General features: G+C 43.7%; 1 long non-coding RNA gene across 2 annotated transcripts; it reads right to left on the reverse strand.

The window, feature by feature from the left end:
• Nucleotides 1–1,016: 1,016 nt before the first annotated feature.
• LOC311109037 lies at nt 1,017–1,679 on the reverse strand. 2 transcript variants are annotated; one of them, XR_014610565.1, is made up of 3 exons: nt 1,639–1,679; nt 1,292–1,442; nt 1,017–1,064 (listed from the first exon to the last, which is right to left on the reverse strand). It is a non-coding gene; the product is annotated as an uncharacterized lncRNA (long non-coding RNA). The 2 variants fall into 2 exon arrangements; XR_014610566.1 differs by having other exon boundaries at nt 1,024–1,071.
• Between the last annotated feature and the right edge of the window lie 12,429 nt (nt 1,680–14,108).

The following is a 14,108-nucleotide window of genomic DNA, read 5'->3' on the forward strand; positions in this document are numbered from 1 at the left end:
CAATCTTTAGGCAAGGGCAATTTAAGTATAGGAAAGGATGAAACAGCGTCTGTGCCACCGGTAAGTACAGGTAGAAGTGTTAATTCTCCCACACAGTCCCCGCAGCTGGACAATTGTCTCACGGCTTCTGGAAAGAAATGCTGTCGGCATGCTACACTGGTGTCGCTCATTCAGCCGATAGAAACTTTCAACCGGTTTTCCCCACAAAGCAACGAGTCGGAGTCACATACCTGCCAACTTTTCAAAAAACCTTGGAGTGAGATTTTGTCCTGGGTCCGCCTGGATCCTGCAGTCGGTGAAAAGCAATTGCACTGCCTGCATCTCAGAACTGCTGCCGCCTTGATCTCATGAGGTTATCGTTGCCCACGTGTGCATGACATCAGAGAAAGTCAGGATCAAGTCGGACACAAATCTAACCAGCATGCATTGGGCGGTGATCGATTCTGCGCAGAGCTGGCTCATCTCAAATGAGCCTCTTGTCTATGATCTGTTGGCATGGTTATACTGGCCTGTGGCCTTCTTGGAGGGGGGCTCCCATTTGAAGCAGGGTTCCAGATTGGCCATCTTTATGGTCATTACATTTTACATTTACATTTTAGTAATTTAGCAGAAGCTGTTATCCAGAGCGACTTACAGTTAGTGAGTGCATACATTATTATTTTTTATTTTTCATACTGACCCGTGGGAATCGAACCCACAACCTTGGCGTTGCAAACGCCATGCTCTACCAACTGAGCTACATCCCTGCTGGCGATTCCCTCCCCTACCCTGGACGACGCTGGGCCAATTGTGCGCCGCCCCTTGGGTCTCCCGGTCACGGCCAGCTACGACAGAGCCTGGATTTGAACCAGGATCTCTAGTGGCACAGCTAGCACTGCGATGCAGTGCCTTAGACCACTGCGCCACTCGGGAGGTGTTTGAGGACAGGGTGCCATCCAATGCTAGGCTGTTTCTTATTTTGGTTTTGTTCAGTCCCACAACTGAAAACACCCTCTCTGCATTTCCATGGGGCAACACCAGGACAAGCTTGGCGACGGCAGCAAGCCTCTCGAATTCTTTGGCTCCTGTCACCTATGGAAAATGCACCAACACACAATGGAAAAACATACCTTGATTTTTGATTTATTAATACTGTAAGTATAATGTAGGTTGACCCATTAACAAAGTTCAGATAAAAACATGCATAATTTGCAACATGCATGACACATATATGCATGCAACAATTTTAAGCAACAGATGTAGCCAAGCCACACCTGCCAAAAGGAAAGACAAAAAAGGGAAAAAAAAATACCTTATGCTTCCGGGTTGCCATTTCAGCCCAGAAGCTTTCCATTTCAGTTTCGTCCTGCAGGGATATCATTGGCATGGTCTGATAATTTAGAAACTCCTCACCCAGAAGGTCATGCTCCTCTGGCCCATGGTATGGGAGGAGATGGGGAAACCTATTTATGAAAGTAGAGTTACAAGTTGTTACGTTTTAGGTATGTAGTCATCAACCAGCAGCAGTTCATACACATCTTTGAGGAGAAGCCACATAAGAATATCTCATGTGCAGTTTAGGAGTGAACACACCTCATCATAAAACACAGGGTATTTTAGCTAAGATGATAGACAATAATTAGAGAAAAAAAAACTAACCTTTCAACAAAGTACAGGACATCTTCGATGTCACTTTCAGCCCTCTGCCGTACATCTACAAATTGTGCGTGCTTGATCAGTGGCTCTTCCAGTGGCAGCTTCTTAAGTGCATAGTCCACAGCACTTGTCAGGAAACACAACACAGCTTCATGGAATGAATCCACCTGCTGTGGTGTGATGTCACCCTCGTCGAGTAATCTGTTAAGTTTAGCCCTTGTTGTGAACCCAATGTTCAACTTTCTTCCTGTCACAGATACAGCATATATATAAGGTACAAGGCTAAATATCACATATCACACTGTTTGATCATAATAATAGTCAAATACTAACCTGGTAAATGGTTTGCCTTTTCTTTAAAGGCAATTTCACAAGGCTCCTCATGGCACTGCAGAGCTGCTGGAACCATAAACTTGGAACATAGCTTGCGTACGAATTTACCATTCATAACAGACATTTACAAAAATAGTAGGTGAAACCTGTTTTAGAGGATCCCTGCAGATATCAGCAAGAAACACAGAATGGAAAAAAACTGCAAAATCCAATCCCACCTCATCATGTAACAAAAATATTGATGACTGCTCTCTCTGAAGCAGCAAGTTGAAAGAAGTGAAAGTTGGAAGAACAGCAGGTACACTTCTGCCATGGGGTCAGTGAATGTCTGCACAAGTCTCTTGAACCTGGCCTGATTTTCATCTTGAATCAATCAATAAATAACACAAAACAAGAGGTTGTCATTAATACAAGTATGTGACTAACAATCCATGTAGTTGCTGCATAATGAAATTGAAAATGTATGACCATACTAGCAGATTTGTGGTAGCTGGCCAGAGGTTCATATAGCCTCAGGATCCTGGTCACACAGCGTTCAAGGCTTAGCCAACGGACCGAGATATGCAGGAGGACTCCATGTACTCCGCTTCATGGAGCTCACAAAACTCTGTTTTAGACATTAAATCCATATCATATATTTTCTACAGCTCAGCATTTCAGTATTACACTTAATAGTATCAAACATGCATACCTGTCAGGTATCCTTTCCGATTTGTGCTACCCTTGAACCAGTAACCGATGTCCACTATCATATCCTCCAAATCAAAACCGGACACCTGCAATGCATAAATCAATCATAACACATTCAGTCAATGCACGTAATTAGGATACAAATAAAAAGTTACATGTAAAGATAAATCAGGCCTTAACTCACTTAAAAAAATCCCACTCCTGCAGCTTTGGCGGTGTTATGTTCCACATGACAAGGAAAACCATGAATATAGGTGTTGGGATGCTTCTGGAGCACCCTAGAGGCAATGGAATTATGTGGTCCAATGTTCACAGCTGCATTGTCAACTGAGAGACCAATGCAGTTCTCCCAAGGGATGCCATGCTCCTCTATGGTGGAGGTCATTTTGGTGAAGATCTCACTTGCTGTCCCACATCTCGTCCCACTTGTTGAGCACATATTTAAAAACTGGTGGACAACATTGCTGCCCATGAAGACCCGGACAGTAAGCGGGTTCATCTTTTCCACTCCTATAATGGCAAGTTAGAATCATACAGATGTTCATGTTATAAGATGTTTAAAAATACACAAAGCACATGTTTTGCAGAGGAGAAAAATCTCAAATAGTTTGTGAAATACCAGTGTCATTCGACCCATCCGTTACAAGGGTATACAGGGCTTTTTTCATCTCCTTCACAAGCTCCTGTGTGAAATATGGTGTGAGTGCTTCATTGGTAATGCAGGATGACTTAGTCCTGGCACAACTGTACTCCTGCGCTGTCTTCGAATCTCCAAAACATTATTTTAGGAGAGGCCCCAGGTGGTCCGCAAAGGCTAGGGGGACGTTGTGAACTACCAACCCAGCTGTCATTTTGACCTCAGCCCTTCTTGTCTGTATGAAATTAAAAATTATTAATCCTCCCAAAATACCATAGTTTATTTAAAATAGACACCTGCGATAGTAGGGCACAGGTAAAAAACACATTCAGCAACTAAGATCTCAAATTAAGAAAACTGGACTGTACTACACTGAAATACAAACCACAAATTAGTCAAAACTATCAACCATGACTTTACCGTGATCAACTAGAACACAAAACTATTGACTGAACCTTGACAGAATCATTACACATATCATACCTTAACCTCTTGTGCAGACATACCCCCAACAGATGGAACGGCCATTGCATATTGGGATATTGTGGCTGTGGACTGGAGAGCTCGTTGCTTATCTTGGTGGCCTTTGCTTTTTATATGGCGCACTACATCTGTCACACCCTGGTGGCAACATGAGTTTTCAATACGGCAGACTGCACACCAGTAGTGCGTGTTGAGGCTCCCTCTGGTAATAAATGGCCATGAAGAGGTCCACTCATTTTTTTTAATGGATCTATATGTTGCTGCTCCAGCCAGAGCACGACTCTTCTGGCCCTGCTGTTGGATTGGGGGGGTCTCTTATGTCTGTCCCTCTGTGTCTTCTTCCATCTGCCCTGTTGGTTGTTCTATTTGTCCTGTCTGTTGCTCCTCTGCATGTGCGTCAATCTGCCCTGTCTGTTGCTCCTCTGCTTGTTTGTCAGTCTGTCCTGTCTCCTGCTCTCTCTGTCCTTTGTGTTGCTCCTCTGTCTGTTGTCCTGTCGTTTCTATCAATCGTTCTGGCTGTTCTTTCAGTGTGTTTGTCTGTCTTTTCTCACTTGGCTGGTTCTTAAATAAAATAAAAGGTTTCGCTTTTGTCCTGGCAAAGGTCTCTTACGGGACATATTTGAAACCTTAAACAATTCAAATGGTCATGTTGGTTTAATAACTCTACTCTCAGTTACAAAAACATACCTACTTCTATTGCACACATTTACTGTATTTATGTTAAATTCTTTGGAATACATCTTACCTGTTCGAAATCAGCTGAGTTTACATTCACCACACTAAATCATGTTCACACGCACAAACAAATAATTTATTTCAAGATTTAAAGTTTTATGAGAGTGAGTACTCAATTGGACAACATTTCATTGTTACATACCTAGTCTCAGCTCAGCTTCTTATCAGACTTCTTGAGGTAGTGACCGTTTCTTCTCCTGTTGTCTTTTGCAGCAATATTATCTCTTCTTCTGTCGCTAACTTCGGGGTGCAGCGCATATGGTTCAGTGGCGCTCATCAGCGCCATCTACCGTCGGGGAGTTTGAAAAAAGGAACGAACAAGTCTCTGACAAGTTTTGTCATGTATAGTAACCCTAGGTGTAAAATAGTATATAATGGCTATTTCTCAGACAGTTTTAAACTGTCAAAACAAGTAAAAAAAGGTTGTCCACTATCGGCATATCTATTTATTATGGCCATCAAAATGTTAGCTTGTCACGGATTCAGCTGAGGCTGTCCCTCCTCCTTGCTCGGGCAGGCTTCGGCGTTCGTCGTCACCGGAGTACTAGCTACTACCGATCTATGTATCTATGTTCGACTTGTTCTGTCTTTATTGGTTACACCTGTTTCCCATTATGTAGTATGTCTTCCCTATTTAGCCCTCTGTCTTGCACTGTGTGTTGTGTGTGATTGTTAATGTCTTCGGTAGTCGTTAGTGTGCGGGTTTGTTCCCTCCCTGTGCGGAGGTAGTGGTTGTTTTGTTTTTACTTTTGAGTAAAGTACGTTTTCTGATCAGTTCTGTGTCCTTTGCTTGACTTTGCCTACCGCATTTCACAGACGCCCTGACATAGCTATTAAAATCAGATCCAACAATAATATCAATGGATTAGAAATCCATGGCATGAAAACAAAAGTCATTGTACGCTGATGATTCATGTTTTCTTTTAAATCCACAACTTGAATCCTTCCACAGCCTCATAGAGGATCTAGATACATTTTCTAACCTCTCTGGATTACAACCAAATTATGATAAATGTACTATATTACATATAGGATCACTAAAAAAATAAAGTTTTTATATTATCATGTAGTTTACCATTAAAATGGTTTGATGGTGAGGTGGATATACTCGGTATACACATCCCAAAATAAATAAATGATCTCACTCCAATAAATGTTAATAGATAGTCAGCAAAAATAGATAATATCTTGCTACCATGGAAAGGTAAATACCTGTCTATTTGTGGAGAAATCACCCTGATTAACTCTTTAGTATTATCCCAGTTTACCTATTTGCTTATGGTCTTGACTACGCCTAGCGAAAAGTTCTTAAAATTATATTAGAAAATAATATTCTGCGAAGAGACAATCATTAGCTCATTTGTTTTTATACTGTCCATTTGTAGCTTGTTTTTGGTCACAGGTCCAGGAACGGCTGAAGAAATGCAATATTTACCTGGAGCTAACCCTGCAGATAGCACTACTGGGTGATCTGAAAAGTCATAGTCCATCAATAAATAATATATACAACACTTTTAGCAAAACATTTTATTTTCAATTTACAATCTGTAGAAACAATGAGTGTTCAGAATTTTTGTGAAACATCACAGTACATTTGAAAAATATATGGCAAATAGAAATCCAATATGGATGGTGTTAAAAGATAGATGGGAGGGGTTGAATGGAGCAGAAGGTTGGTACTAATAACAACTAATAACAACAAGATAACTCATGTAAAACATACTATGTCCATAATAAGTATATAGGTTATAGGTTAAGACATTTTGTGAAAGAGCACAGTTTGAAAGATTTGGCATATAGAAGCAAACCGGATGGACATCATGAAAATGATCGGAGAGGTTGAGGGTAGAGGAAGTTCAGGAGTAAAAACAAACAAAATAGAACTATTGTAAAATTGACTGTGTCCATAAAATGTAATAGTATAAGCTGGAAGTAGAGGCCAAAGTGTTGTTGTTCACTAGTTTACTCCAATTATTACTTTCTAACCCCACCACCCCTCTAAAGGAAAATGTATATTTTTTAAAGGATATGTATATATAGTGGATAGTACCCCTGTAGCTCAGTTGGTAGAGCATGGCGCTTGCAACGCCAGGGTTGTGGGTTCGTTTCCCACGGGGGGCCAGTAGGAAAAATGTATGCACTCACTAACTGTAAGTCGCTCTGGATAAGAGTGTCTGCTAAATTACTAAAATTTAAAATGTAGAAAAATGCTTGCGAAAGTATTCACCCCCCTTGGCATTTTTCCTATTTGGATTTTCCTAAAACAGATTTTTGAGGGGTTTGTATCATTTGATTTACACAACATGCCTACCACTTTGAAAATGCAAAATATTTTTATTGTGAAACAAACAAGAAATAAGACAAAAAAACTGAAAACTTGAGCGTGCATAACTAATGCTAATGCTAATGCTTAGTTAGGGTCATTGTCCTTCTGGAATTAGAACCTCCGTCCCAGTCTCAAATCTATGGAAGACTGAAACAGGTTTCCCTCAAGTATTTCCCTGTATTTAGTGCCATCCATCATTCCTTCAACTCTGACCAGTTTCCCAGTCCCTGCCGATGAAAAACATCCCCACAGCATGATGCTGCCACCACCATGCTTCACTGTGGGGATGGTGTTCTCTCCCCACTGTATTTACCAAGAGAGTTTTCATCTATATTTTTCATAGCTGTCTATTTACCACCACAAACCAATGCTGGCTTTAAGATTGCACTGAATGAGCTGTATAAGGCCATAAGTCAACAGGAAAACGCTCATCCAGAGGCAGCACTCCTAGTGACCGGGAACTTTAATGCATGGAAACTTAAATCCGTTCTACCTAATTTCTACCGGCATGTTAAATGTGCAACCAGAGGAAAAAAAACTCTAGACCACCTTTACTCCACACACAGAGACGCATACAAAGCTCTCCCTCGCCCTCCATTTGGCAAATCTGACCATAACTCTATCCTCCTGATTCCTGCTTATAAGCAAAAACTAAAGCAGGAAGTACCAGTGACTCGGTTAATAAAAAAGTGGTCAGATGACGCAGATGCTAAGCTACATGACTGTTTTGCTAGCACAGACTGGAACATGTTTCGGGATTCTTCAGATAGCATTGAGGCGTACACCACATCAGTCACTGGCTTCATCAATAAGTGCATCGATGATGTCGTCCCCACAGTGACCGTACGTATATACCCCAACCAGAAGCCATGGATTACAGGAAACATCCGCACTGAGCTAAAGGGTAGAGCTGCCGCTTTCAAGGAGCGGGATTCTAACCCGGACGCTTATAAGAAATCCCGCTATGCCCTCCGACGAACCATCAAACAGGCAAAGAGTCAATACAGGACTAAGATTGAATCGTACTACACCAGCTCTGACGCTGTGGCAGGGATTGAAAACTATTACAGACTACAAAGGGAAGCACAGCCGCGAGCTGCCCAGTGACACAAGACTTCTAGACGAGCTAAACCGCTTCTATGCTCGCTTCGAGGCAAGCAAAACTGAAGCATGCATGAGAGCACCAGCTGTTCCGGATGACTATGTGATCACGCTGTGAGTAAGACTTTTAAGCAGGTCAACATTCACAAGGCCGCAGGGCCAGACGGATTACCAGGACGTGTACTCCGAGCACGTGCTGACCAACTGGCAAGTGTCTTCACTGACATTTTCAACATGTCCCTGACTGAGTCTGTAATACCAACATGTTTCAAGCAGACCACCATAGTCCCCGTGCCCAAGGACACTAAGATAACCTGCCCAAATGACTACCGACCCGTAGCACTGACGTCTGTAGCCATGAAGTGCTTTGAAAGGCTGGTCATGGCTCACATCAACACCATTATCCCAGAAACCCTAGACCCACTCCAATTTGCATACCGCCCCAACAGATCCACAGATGATGCAATCTCTATTGCACTCCACACTGCCCTTTCCCACCTGGACAAGAGGAACACCTACGTGAGAATGCTATTCATTGACTACAGCTCAGCATTCAACACCATAGTGCCCTCAAAGCTCATCACTTAGCTAAGGATCCTGGGACTAAACACCTCCCTCTGCAACTGGATCCTGGACTTCCTGACGGGCCGGCCCCAGGTGGTAAGGGTAGGTAACAACACATCTGCCACACTGATCCTCAACACGGGGGCCCCTCAGGGGTGCGTGCTCAGTCCCCTCCTGTACTCCCTGTTCACCCATGACTGCATGGCCAGGCACGACTCCAACACCATCATTAAGTTTGCCGACGACACAACAGTGGTAGGCCTAATCACCGACAACGATGAGACAGCCTATAGGATAACAACCTATCCCTCAACGTGACCAAGACAAAGGAGATGATTGTGGACTACAGGAAAAAAAAGAGGACTGAGCACGCCCCCATTCTCATCGACGGGGCTATAGTGGAACAGGTTGAGAGCTTCAAGTTCCTTGGTGTCCACATCACCAACAATCTATCATGGTCCAACACACCAAGACAGTCATGAAGAGGGCACAACAAAGCCTATTCCCCCTCAGGAGACTGAAAAGATTTGGCATGGGTCCTCAGATCCTCAAAAATTTCTACAGCTGCACCATCGAGAGCATCCTGACTGGTTGCATCACCGCCTGGTATGGCACCTGCTTGGCCTCAGACCGCAAGGCACTACAGAGGGTAGTGCGTACGGCCCAGAACATCACTGGGGCCAAGCTTCCTGCCATCCAGGACCTCTATACCAGGCGGTGTCATAGGAACAAAAGACTTCTCAACAGCTTCTACCCCCAAGCCATAAGACTCCTGAACAGCTAATCATGGCTACCCAGACTATTTGCGACTTGTTCGAATCATAGTCACACCTCATATAGGCCTATGGGCTAGGCTACATGTTTTAATAAGGTTTGTATCACAACTAAAGTGTCCAAATAACTTCATAAAATTAAGCATATTAATCCGCTTTACAAGGGGTGTAGAGCCTAACTAGCATATATAAGCAGCGTGTGTGTTTCAAGTGTGGGGAAGATCATTTTCACCATAAAAATGCACCTTTATAATAAAAGCATTACATGCATAATTGCATTTGCGGTCACTTTTGATAATGGTGTTTTCTGCTAATGGAACATTTGCGCTTATAGCCTACTACCATGTGCGCATTGCTGCGCTTATAATGTGAAGAAATAGCCTAATAGTGTATCAGCATTTCAAGCTAAACATGTTGATCTGTTGCGTCAGCCACATTGAATAAAAAAGGTTTTTTGATGCTAGTGGTTGTATTAATTTGGGAAAAATCGCATCCCACAACTGTCCCAAACTATGTATAGAATATGTATTTATTGCACAGAATAGAACAGGTCGACTTTTGTACTATGGGGGATAGTAGATTGACATAGGCTAGTGCTTTTGCTGTTCGTTAGACCTACTCATCTTGTTGGCTGACAAAAAGTAAACGTGGATAGTTCTTCCAATATCTTCAATATGCACCTCGGAATTGGAGGTGCATCCCCGATGTGTCTGTCTTAACTTGTAGCCTGTGTGAAAGACCCGATCACATGACGGAGAGCGGTGTGAGTGAGAGACGCTTCAGATTGCGCAGCACACTCAGGGAGAAGGGCACCACGCAGCACTATGGAATGCAAAAGGCACGAACTGCAAAAATCTCTGAAGCTGGAGACTCTTATCTCCCTCACTGAATTTAAGCGTCAGTTGTCAGAGCAGCTTACCGATCGCTGCACTTGTACACAACCATTCTGAAATTAGCCCACCCAACTACCTCATCCCCATATTGTTATTTATTTTGCTAATTTGCACCCCAGTATCTCTATTTGCACATCATCTTTTGCACATCTATCATTCCAGTGTTAATACGAAATTGTAACTATTTGTCACGATCGTCAGGGAGAGAAGTAGACCAATGCGCAGCGTGATGAACGAACATGTTTACTTTATTAAATTAAAGCACGAAACAAAACAACAAACGACTCGTAACGTCCTTGGTAACAATGACCAACACGGAACAAAAACCCACAAACACAAAGTGAAAAACAGACAGTTTAAATATGGCTCCCAATCAGAGACAACCAGCCAACAGCTGACACTCGTTGCCTCTGATTGGGAGTCACTCAGGCAAACATAGAAAATGAAGAACTAGAATCCCCAACATAGAAAATAACCACATAGAATGAACACACCCTGGCTCAACAAATAGAGTCCCAGAGCCAGGGTGTGACAGTACCCCCCCCTAAAGGCGCGGACTGCGACCGCGCCTCAATACGAGCAAAACAGGGGAGGGCTGGGTGGGCATTCCTCCTCGGCGGCGGTTCTGGCTCCGGGCTTGCCCACCACCCTCCAATAAACCCCCCATAGCGCCCCTGGTCCGGTCTGGCCCCGCTGACTGGAGCTGACCTGGACGTAGCAGGAGTGGCTAGCTTCAGCTCCGTTGGGGAGCAATTAAGCGGTACCTGATTTGGCACCGATGACCCAGGCACGGGTTGTGCCGGACTGACGACGCGCACCCCAGGCTTGGTGCGTGAGGCAGGAAAGGACCGGACCTGGCTGTCGATGCGCACCCCTGGCTTGGTGCGTGGAGCAGCAACGGGCCGGACCGGGCTGACGATACGCACCCCTGGCTTGGTGCGTGGAGCCGGAACGGGCCTCACCGGACTGATGACTCGCACCCCTAGCTTGGTGCGTGGAGCAGCAACGGGCCGGACCGGGGTGACGATGCGCACCCCTGGCTTGGTGCGTGGAGCAGCGACGGGCCGGACCGGGCTGACGATGCACACCCTTGGCTTGGTGCGTGGAGCAGCGACGGGCCGGACCGGGCAGACGATACGCACCCCTGGCTTGGTGCGTGGAGCCGGAACGGGCCTCACGGGACTGACGACTCGCACCCCTGGCTTGGTGCGTGGAGCCGGAACGGGCCTCACCGGACTGACGACTCGCCTCCCTGGCTTGGTGCGTGGAGCAGGGACAGGCCGGGCTGGGCTGGCGACGCACACCGTAGGCTTGGTGCGAGTGGCAGGAACAGGCCGGACCGTACTGGGAACACACACCACTGGCCCTACGTGGGGATCAGGAACAGGCCGGACCGGACTGGCAACACACGCCAGTACCTCTCGCCGTGCCTCTACAACCTCCTTCCCCCTGGTGACCAGTGACTCCCGTAACCTGGCAGCCTCCTGCTGCCCCGTCGTCCACGGCGTTAGCCCCCCCCTAAAAAATTTATGGGCTTCACTCCTACCCGTGGCCAAGGCCTCCATCCCTCTTGCCAGACTCGCACTCATCTCCTCCCAAGTCCATCCTCTCTCCTCGTCACGCTGCTTGATCCAGTTTTGGTGGGTTTTTCTGTCACGATCGTCAGGGAGAGAAGTAGACCAATGCGCAGCGTGATGAACGAACATGTTTACTTTATTAAATTAAAGCACGAAACAAAACAACAAACGACTCGTAACGTCCTTGGTAACAATGACCAACACGGAACAAAAACCCACAAACACAAAGTGAAAAACAGACAGTTTAAATATGGCTCCCAATCAGAGACAACCAGCCAACAGCTGACACTCGTTGCCTCTGATTGGGAGTCACTCAGGCAAACATAGAAAATGAAGAACTAGAATCCCCAACATAGAACATAACCACATAGAATGAACACACCCTGGCTCAACAAATAGAGTCCCAGAGCCAGGGTGTGACGCTATTTTGCACTATGGCCTATTTATTGCCTTAACTTACTACATTCGCACACACTTTATATATATTTTCTGTTTGTATTTTTGACTTTATGTTTTGTTTACCCCATATGTAACTCTGTGTTGTTGTTGTTTTTATCGCACTGCTTTGCTTTATCTTGGCCAGGTCGCAGTTGTAAATGAGAACTTGTTCTCAACTGGCTTACCTGGTTAAATAAAGGTTAAATAAAATTAAAATAAATAAAAAGGCATGGATTTTTTTAGGGTGCAAAATAGCCACAAAGGGGATGCCGCCGTGAAATTCAAGGCATTATCAAGTGCTTCTCAAATTGTGAATGAGAGACTATTGGGAGTGTGTACAAAGCAGAGCTCGTGCCTTTCAAGCGACTTTTTTCAAATCATCATTAGAGTCTCATCATGCAGCCTTACAATATATTAAAAATCTAAACATATAGCCCAACGTTTGTAGAACAACTAAAGTTACATTAATAACTCTAAATTAAGCATATAGGAGTACCTATTTCTTTGTTAACCACTCAACACAGAATAGCCGCATGTGCTCACTCCCTCAAATCGTTTGGAGAAAATATTTATATTTTATTCAGCTTTATTCAATTGTATGCTTCATACTATAAAATAATATAAAATAATGCCACAGTATTATAAGCAAACCTTGTCTGCTAAATGAACTAGTGTAGCCTACAGCCATTTGGCATAGCCAGATCAGGACCTAAGATAAGGACAACTCAGAGTAGGCTATTCTTTTCTTCTGAAATAGACTACATTTTCTTCATATCATGCTTCTTTAGACCTGTCTAAAATAAATAATGGATTTATTGTGAAGGTGTAGGCTATATTACATGGATTTATTCGACTTTTTTAAATGGCTTGTATGCTATGTGTGGAAGCCAGGAGATGCTAAATGTGTTTATGTTAATTAACGGTCAATTACCGTGAGACCGACAGTTATTTGCTTGACAATCACTGGCTGACAAAATGTTGTGACCGCCACAGCCCTAGTCATAACCAGCCATAAAAGAACGCAATATATGTCACAAATCTTCCTTTTAGAAAACGCTGTTGCTCAGCAACTCACTGCCTTCCTGATGACAAATAATGTATAAAAAAACACTTCAGTCTGGTTTTAGACCACACTCACCAAGGTGGTAAATTACCTTTTAATGGCAGACCAAGGCTCTGGGTCTGTTCTCGTGCTCCTAGACCTTAGTGCCACTTACAACATCATCGATCACCACCTTCTTTTGGAGAGATTGGAAACCCTAATTGGTCTACGTGGACAAGTTCTTGCCTGGTTTAGATCTTATCTGCTGGAAAGACTGTCACTGTGGATGGTTTGTCCTCTGACAAATCAATGGTAAGTTTCGGTGTTCCTCAAGGTTCCGTTCTAAGATCACTATTGTTTATATTTATTTATTTATTTTATTTTGGGGGGGGGGGGGGGGGTAGATCAGCTTAATATTGCAGATAGATTGTAACTTCCTTCAATGTAATTGTCTGCATCACTTCCAATCCCCCATGTTTTTTTATATATATACTCCCCTTTATTACTTTTCAACCCCGCCATCCTTTCCCTACTTGGGGTAAATTAGTGAACAACAATGCTTAGGCCTCTACTTCCAGCTTATACTTACTATCTACATTTTATGGACACAGTCAATTTTACAATAATTATATTTTATTTGTTTTTTCTCCTGAACTTCTACTCTCAACCTCTCCGATCATTTTCATGATGTCCATCCGGTTTGCTTCTATATGCCATATCTTTCTAACTGTGCTCTTTCCCAAAAGCTCTCAACATACAACCTATATACTTATTATGGACACAGTATGCTTACATTATTAGTTATCTTGTTATTATTTGTTGTTATTTGTTATTAGTCCCATCCTTCAACTCCATTCAACACCTCCCATCTATCTCTTAAC

The sequence above is a fragment of the Coregonus lavaretus genome (assembly GCF_964263955.1).
Source record: "Coregonus lavaretus genome assembly, chromosome: 34".
In the NCBI taxonomy this organism is placed as follows: Eukaryota; Metazoa; Chordata; class Actinopteri; order Salmoniformes; family Salmonidae; genus Coregonus; species Coregonus lavaretus.